This window comes from Pipistrellus kuhlii, unplaced genomic scaffold (genome assembly GCF_014108245.1).
Source record: "Pipistrellus kuhlii isolate mPipKuh1 unplaced genomic scaffold, mPipKuh1.p scaffold_m20_p_1, whole genome shotgun sequence".
Classification (NCBI taxonomy): Eukaryota; Metazoa; Chordata; class Mammalia; order Chiroptera; family Vespertilionidae; genus Pipistrellus; species Pipistrellus kuhlii.
This window is the reverse complement of record NW_023425404.1, coordinates 7,512,896-7,522,070: the sequence shown is the minus strand read 5'-3', so window position 1 is coordinate 7,522,070 and position 9,175 is coordinate 7,512,896. Positions and strand designations below refer to the sequence as shown.

At 36.0% G+C, this 9,175-nt stretch overlaps 1 non-coding gene across 1 annotated transcript; it reads right to left on the bottom strand.

Annotated features, from left to right (window-relative positions):
- Positions 1-1,860: 1,860 nt before the first annotated feature.
- Positions 1,861-1,981, bottom strand: LOC118710531. Its single transcript, XR_004985437.1, has one exon. It is a non-coding gene; the product is annotated as a small nucleolar RNA SNORA32 (small nucleolar RNA).
- Positions 1,982-9,175: the final 7,194 nt, after the last annotated feature.

Sequence of the window (9,175 nt, the reverse complement as noted above, 5' to 3'; positions counted from 1 at the left end):
CTGAGCTTTGCCAATGCTCTTTCTATCTTCTAATACTTTTTCAATATATTTTTATTTTTAAAATTGTAATGAGATAAAAATAGATTACATGGTGAGTCTTTTAATCATTTAGCTCATTACTTTTTTTCAAAAAAAAATATATATATATAAAAATATATATATAAAATATATATATATATATATATATATATATATATATATATATATATATATCTGTCTAATTCTCCAAGGGTATAAAGAAATATTTGGCTGAAATTTTTTCTATTTCCTAGAAAATGTATATTTTTCTAAAATGTACTTTCATCTGTCCTTTAATGTAAATTATGTTCATTAACCCACCCACCCACCCCTACGCCCTTTTTTTATGGCAGCTGTGACAAGATCTTGTTTTGGAAGCCTTCTGCTTATCATTCATCTTTGCACATTAGCAATTCTAACCTGGCCTACTTTTTCCTAAAGAACAGTCTGAACAGGCAGGTGTGTGACCTGTGTCAACTAGTTTGTCATCTATGAACTTTTTCTCATTGAATCTGTGCTGTCTTCTGTCCTAGGGGAATATTTTTGCAGCAGTTCACCCAGGCAGGTCTATGGGGCTTGCAAGGAAGTATCTTATCACAAAGGTGTTTTATTTGGAAATTGAATGAATCTTTAGTCATCAGTACATGCCCAACAATCTTGTTCTTCACTTTTCTCATGGTCATCCACACCCTCACTCCCTACTGTTTTAATTTAAAAAGAAAATCATTAAATGAACCCATTAGGAACCTCACTTATATTGAGAAGAATTTAGACTCACAGGGGCATCCACTGGTTTTCAGTGTCTTCCATCGATTTGATTTAATTCTCACTGTATTTGATGGATGGTTACAATTCATGAACTATGTTTGGGGATTTTAATCACTTCTAACTTTCAATACAAGTAAGAGTTTACATTTCCAAATGAAAGTTTTATGTTTATTAATTATCTGGCATGGGACAGAGTTAGGGAATAAAATAAGTATGCCTTTACCATTTTCTCAAGAAATATTTTCCCCTTTTACACTGTGTGACAGCAGTCTGTTTTAGGGAATTTATTCTCACACATGTCAATCACAAGGTTGTAACTGGATTTAATTCAAAATGTCAGAATAGTATGAATCATTGATGTCTACTATCTATATTACATATCTATATTTCTGGTTGTGGAAATTTTCTATTAAAATTTAAATTTTTGATAATAAAAGTAATATATGTCAACTTCTTAAATGTGGAAACATGGATATGTTATAAAAAAGAAAATTTAAACCATGTATAATTTCACTACCCTATAACCAGCATATTTGTTCATTATAAGATAGATATTTTCTAACATATTAATGTCTTATAATTGGTTACATGTCATAATTTAATTAGCAGAATATTTTATTTCTTAGTAGTATATAAAGTTATGGTTCATCATACTTCTGATACCATCTCATATTAAATGAAACATAGTATATTTTCTTCTAGATATATGCACTATTTTAAACCATATTTAGAATCATAATTATATAATTTTTGACCAACTTTAAGTGAAATGCAATAATTTGAGCACTTTGTAGGATAAAATAAATCACTATCATGATGTCATGATCCTTCAATAATGCTATACAGTTACACATTTTTTATAGGAATAGAGATGATCATCTATTCACAAACTATATGGTCACTAGCAACCCAGAAAGATTAGTCCCAAAGGACATCAAGGCTCCAGAGATCTAAGACAGCTCTTATAAAAATCTCACTGATTACTAATGGCAATTACCAAATCACATATAGCTTGTGTTATATTTATAGTGAACAGTGCTGATCTCGGCAATGTAGATTAGGTAATGGTGAATAAAATGTTCCCAAATAAGCTGAACACTGCCAACATAGCAGAAAGAAAACCTAGTGGGGAAATATTTTTGGTCATGTCCACAGCAAATGAGAGATTGCATTCTAAAAGCCTTGGTAATGACCATTACACAATTTTATAAATGAGTGAATCTAAACACCTACGTATAAAAAGGAAGTATCGGTTTCAAAATCTACAGGTCACTTAACTCATCTAAGTCTCATTTTACTTATCTGAACTTACTAATAATACCTGCCACGTAGAGCAAGAAACCAGGATGATTCAATGAAATGCTCACTTGAATACTAAATACCGAGTAAATGCGAGTCATCAGAATTAATGCAACTAGTTGCAAATATCATTAGTGATGATTCTTCAGTAAATGGCCCCTTTGCATTTATCTCAACGACAAATGATTTTATTCCATTAAATAGACACTAGCTAGCACTGGGAAAACAAGGCCAACCACAACTTTTGCCCAAAGCCCACTATGAGCCAGTTTACTTTCAAGATCCCATTCATTTGTTTTGGTTGAATAAATTGATTTTCTCTGAACATTCACTGTTCTCTTCTAACAACAGACCGAATCTCTTTCATGCACTTCATATTCTCATGGAATATTTGCCATTTCCCTCAAGACACCCTTTGTCACCCTATCTCTGCAATTCTTTTATAGTGTCTTCTTCATCTGTAATGATTCTTTTCCCCTTTCCTATCTCTAGATACAAATCTCTCCTAACTCAAATGATATTTTAAAGTTAATTAATAGGTTCCTTATCATTTACATTCTGTTCAAGTGAAAAAAAGAGAAATAAGAACTTAAGAAAAAATCGGTTCACACTAGATATTGGGCAATGCCATTCACATGCAACTTTCCTTGTAGCCTTCCCAAGTCCAGCTACTCTGACGTCATTGCTCCTCCATACTCCCCAAAGCATTAATTGCATTATTTCTTATCACAATTGATATCATAGTGTTTGTGTGCAAGTCTTATGTGGCCTAGATTGTGAGGTTCCTGAGGGAAGAGATGTTATTTGTCTCCATAGCATCTGGCACACAGCACATGTATAATAACTGGTTTTTTAATTGAATTACTTAGCCACTGGATTCTTAAGACCACTATCAGTGTTATTTATCCCTTGAATTAAATCACTCCATCCACTTATTTGAATATTAACAACCAATATCTGATATTTTCATATCCTATCTAATAAAGAAGGAATGTGTAATTGACCCTCCCTCTCTCACAAAGATGGCGGCACCCACAGCCAATAAGGAGGAAATATGCTAATTGACTGCCACATCCTCAAAGATGGTGGCACCCACAGCCACAAGATGGTGGTGCCCAGTCCCCTCAGCCCTGCCAGGGTGCCTGCCTCAGAGTCCCCCAGTCCCCTCAGCCCCCCAGTCCCCCAGGGTTGGCCTGAGGCACAGATAAATCTCAGATGGCAATTGCCCAGCTGCCCAGGGCCACCTGAGGCTTAAGTAACCAGGGCCAGCTGAGGCTTGCACTGCCAGCAGTGACAGCAGCAGAGGTTTGATGGGTATTGCCTTCCCCTGATTGTCAGGTCACCTTCTGCCCCTGAAAGCTCTTGGACTGTGATAGGGGGCAGGCCAGGATGAGGGACATTCCCTCCAATGCATGAATTTTCAAGCACCCAGCTTCTAGTATATATATTTTTTAAATGTCAGTTTTTCCAAGGCTTTCGACAAAAACAGCCCTCCCTTTGGTGTTCCTTTTCAAGTCTTATCCTCAACTAACATTTATATCTCTGTTAGCTTTTCCTTTCCACTTTTTGTTTCTTTATGTCTCATAGTAACACATGTACAGTGCTTTCTTAATGCATCCCACGTCATTAAAGGAAAGAAGAACACCAATCTTTTATAAGCCTTCCTTGCCTTTCTTTTCCCCACACAATTTTTCCTCCCAAACTCCCAAAAGAGTTAAATTTAATTCCTCCATGGGTCCTCTACTGTCTCTTCTGTCTGGACTATCAATCTTCTGGTCTGTTTCACAGCTGCTATGCAGGAATTTTTCTTCATTATCATGTTGGCTATTCCTTTGAGCTCTTGACTGTGTTGGTTTCCATGCTTTCTGGATCCCAGGTCCTTGTATTTTGGTTTATTTTTTATTTTAGTGTATCATATATTCAGTTGTTTTGAAGAAATCTCTTATCAGATTTCTTTTTTTATTTAAAATTTAATCAATTTTATTGACTTGTTTGATGGAAAGCTATTAGAAGTTGGACTTAGAATAGAATTTTAGGTTAGAGATAACTATCCCTCAGAATTTGGGATGGCATCTTCTGCTTCAAGAGGACCTGATGAAGTTCAGGTAAAGGTCTCTAGGATTATGTCAAAGGTAAAATATTGCTTGTCTGTGGGATGCAAGACTCAAGGTCAGGGAAGGTAATTTGTGAGGCAACATTGGAGTTGGGATGAGGGTACTAGGCTGAATTAAAAGCCAAGAAGATTTTTCCAAGTCATTGTTGATTCAATGACTATAGAACATGGTAGAAAAGCCTACTGGAAGCAAAAGGAATGAAAGTAGAGACTGTGATATGGAGCCAGAAGAAAAAATGTTCTGGGACAAAAATAAAAATTAATATGCTATCTCCAGCCACTTTCAATTTGGTGTCAAGCTGGCTGGAGGAAGCCTCTCCTGGGGCCAACCCAAATCTTGGCACCTAGACACTCTCCCACCCCAATTTTATTTTCTTAGAGGAGATTTGCTCAACTCTCATGAATTTCTATGTGACCCTGAAACATAAAATGCAATCATACCAGGGAACAAAGCCATTCATGTTTGCTCGTAATTGAGGATCTTTCATTCCAACAACTAAGGCCAAGAACAAAATGGCTCCAGTGTTTTTTGTTTTTTTCCCCCCAATCATCCTGTTTATGAGGGCCCTTTAGTTCTACATCGTTAGGCAGCTGCTATCTCTGAAATGGGAAGGTTAGGGATATTGGCCAGGCCAGCATCAACTACTGAGAAGCCTGAACAGCCACCAAATGCAGAATTCTATGAGGACACAGAATTCCATCTGAGTCAACACCAGCCAATGAGTATACAGTGACTGTGTTAGGTATTGCCCCATGCTGCTAGAAATTTTCTCTTTAGCCAGTACATGGCCTGGTCTCTCAGAGTAGTTGTGGCAGACCTTCAGGATCATTGCCTACATGGTGCCTTAGTGTGCCATTCCCATGCACAGTGTCACCAAGTTTGGGTACCAGATATTAACATGCAGTGACTATAAACTATTGCAATTACGTAAAGTATGCTTGGATCGCTTGCCTCCTCCTGAGCAGATGGGCTATGTATCTGCTCAGAGAAAGAAACATTCTTGTTACATGCTAATCCACCACTTAAACCTTTTTGCTTAGAAACAATACTTATTTAAGTTTTGGGTATTTGTGATACTGAAAAAGCATTGGGGAAAGAAATGAATCTCTTTGCATCTCAAGTAAGGTCAAAGGAAACCTGGAGGAAGGTCATAAAAGGGATAAGAATACTCTCTTGCCACCCAACTCCTCCATCCCCCCTTTGCCAAAAAGATTACAGGTTTCCCCTTTAGGCTTGATTGAAAAGTGTGGACCTCTTGATAGCAGCCTCAGAATCTCAATATTTCCCTAGAAATTCAGAATCTCAAGCCTTATTCCTTCTCAATCAGAAATTTCATGTTTAACCAGATCCCTAGGTGAGATGGATAAACGTTAAAACTTTAGAAGTACTGCTCATAGGGAGATTGCGCAGTATTAGGAGGCATAGGATGTTAATGTGCTTTATTACTGGTAATGGTACTTTTAATCATTTTGATAAAGTGGTGTCTTCCATGTTTCTTTACTACAAAATTACTTATTTTGCAGTTAAAAAGCATTGATACTTTGAAACTACATTGTGTTCTATTTCTCTTCATATTTTTGCCCACTAGTTTGAAAACCTATTGACAACATGCAACCACAACAATTACTACTACAGAATTTACCAAATAGGTGATTTAAAAAAAATTAATAGACTATTTTTAGACAGTTGAAACATATACATGGCCGAAACTGGTTTGGCTCAGTAGATAGAGGGTTGGTCTGCAGGCTGAAAGGTCCCAGGTTCAATTCTGATCAAGGGCATGTACCTTGGTTGAGGGCACATCCCCAGTTTGGGGGAAAGGGGGACGCAGGAGGCAGCTGGTCAATGTTTCTCTCTCATTGATGTTACTAGCTCTCTGTCCCTCTCCCTTCCTCTCTGTAAAAAAATCAATAAAATATATTTTTTTAAAGAAAAGAAACATATACATGTATTTCCCACATAATTTCTCCTATAACATCTTATATTAATATATTTGTTATAATTAATACTGCTCCATTATTAACTAAAGTTTGTTCAGATTTTCTTAGTTCTACCTACTGTCTTTTTCTGTCCAGAATCCCACCAAAGACGCCACATTACATTTAGTTAACAATTCTCCTTAGACTCCTCTTTTTTAGTTTGACAGTTGCTCAGACATTTTTTTTTCCACCAGGCCTTTCTCATTTCTTCATTGTTGTTCAACTTAAAGAGCTATCTCTTCTCCAGCACTTCTTTAATTATTTATGTCTGTATGGACTCATGGATATTTATTTTATGCCATTTATCTTAAGCCATTATTATAATTACCCATTTGACTACACAGATTGTCTCAGATGTGTCATTAGGAATTCCTTTAAGTTGACTCCCTGACATGTCAGCTCCCCTCAGCTTTTGAGCACTTATGTTCTGGCATCATAACATGTTTTAGGCCAGTGGTCGGCAAACTCATTAGTCAACAGAGCCAAATATCAGCAGTACAACGATTGAAATTTCTTTTGAGAGCCAAATTTTTAAAACTTAAACTATACAGATAGGTACATTTTTATCAACTTAATTAGGGTACGTGGCATTTTGTGGAAGAGCCACAATCAAGGGGCCACGGTTTGCTGACCACTGTTGTAGGCTCATCATGCTCTTTCTCTGACTCCAGTCTTTGAATCAGATATTTTTTTTTAGGAGTCTGGATCTTTTAATTGGTGAATGGTATTAAGAAACTCAAAAGAATTGTTGGCCCATAAAGGAACTCACTACATACTGATTCATTTGCCTCTCAGCATAACCATTATGGCTTGTTGCAGTTTAGGTTCTTACAAGGGTATTTCTTGGGTCACATGATTTCACACATCTAGAGGAAATAATGAATAACATAAACTGATGAATAAAAACAGACCCAGAGAAAGAGAAGCAGCTATCAGACTCTCAAATCTCAGAGGGAAGGTAAGGGTGTGTGGGAAACAGGGGAAGACATCAACCAAAGGACTTGTGTGCATGCATATGGGCCTAGCCAGTGGCCATGGACAACAGGGAGGTAGGGGCATATGTAGGGAGGGTTTGGGATGGGAATGGGGGGATAATGACAATTATGTGAGACCATAATCAATAAAATAAATAAAATAAAATAAAATAAAATAAAATAAAACAAAACAAAACAAAACAAAACAAAATAAAATAAAATAAAATAAAATAAAATAAAATAAAATAAAAAGAAACCAATAACTGGGGTCTAGGTGTTCTTTTTTCTACTGAGTTGCCATTACTTCTAGGCTCTCTAGGTGGCAGAGTTAGAAATAAATGGATGTATTCTAACCCATACATGCATATGCTCCTTTACCTAATTCCATGTATATTAAAACCAGGAGTTCATGCCCGTACCTCTGATTCCAAACCAAAAGCATTCTCTGTAGCCTCCCCTTTTACTTATTTGCAAATTCTTTTTCTGACAAGATTCTTTAGCATGGCTTTCAGGATCATGCCATTATATTTACTTATTTATTCAAACCTAGAATACAAATAAAAAAGTTGCCGAATTGCTAATTTATACCTCTGTGAACAACAAATTTACTAACTAGAGCACAAAAATCTGTATACAGTTTTTTCTATATTTAGCCTTACAGTATTCATTGCAGTAACATTTGCCAAGATTGCTTAGTTCTTTCTTTCCCCAATAACCCTCCTTATTGTGGTTATGTGATTCATTTGTAAGACAGTGAGATTCATTTTTACTGTTTGTATTCCACCTTGGTTCCTAGGGAAGGGGAATGTTTTGACTATTGAAGTTTCCCGTCTTCAACCAAAAGTTCAAAGCAAAGCAGGTAATATCCCAGAATCCCTTGATATTATAAAGGATTTATAGGGAACAAGGGACATAAACCTCTTTGATCAGCATACAATTATCAGTATTTTAAAATCCCCATCTTAATATAATCCAAAGAAGCAAAGTAAGATCTAGTCCAGAAAAGAGAGACATTCCTAATTTAGGCTTACTCTAAAAACAACAATGTGCCTTCTTTCTGTAATCTAATGAAATTTCTAACCAGAATTCATACATCCAAATAAAACTTGGTATGGGGCAGAAAAAGTGACAAGTCAATAAACCATTAGTGAGAAGCATATTAGGCATTTATTAAAATAGAATTGGGAGTCAAAAACAATGATGTAGAGTCCACAATGTACTGGCTACTCTATATAGCAGCCAAGGCATAAATAAATAAAATATTAACTTATAATAATAAAATACTTATCCAATACTTATCCTTTTGGTCTGGATATCTAAAAGCTACTATAATATTCTGATTTTTTTTTTAGCAAATTCAAATCAGAGATTTAGGGTTCTAAAGTATCAATGCATCAATGGAGTTGTCTTCTTTTTCCTTCAAGGGAGATATAAAAACCATCCGTAGCTCCAGCACAACTAATAAGCTTCAGCTTGATCCCCTTATTTTTTATCCAATGCCTCTTGAATATCTTTTTTCTCTGTATTCTTTCCTACTTGCTTCTAATCTAAATACCACTACATCTCTCTCCTCTGAGTAAAACTTATGGCACCTGATCTGTCTCACTCTCCCCACGGACTGAGAGAAAATGGTTTTAATACCTCTCTCGAAACAATTAAACAGACATTTGTAAAGACATTTTAAGATTGGTTTTAATTGTTTCTGAAGAAGCCCAACTGCTTAACAGCCTTTCTCACAACTTTGTTGTTCCTTTGCCCTCTCTATTATGTAAGCTACTCCAGTGTATTCAGTGGTCAATACCATTCCAAAATGTTAGTGGGTTAAAACTATACTATATATCTAATTTTACTTACTCATTCTATGCTGGTTGCATCTCTCCCTTGGTTGACTTTTCTTTGAGCAGTGACTCAGAGATGCAGGCAACTTTCATCGAGTTCACTACTTCTCTTTGTCTTGAAGCTTTTTGCACTCAGGAATAAAATGGAGGAGTACGGGGTAGAGATAGAACAGGGTAGGAATTCA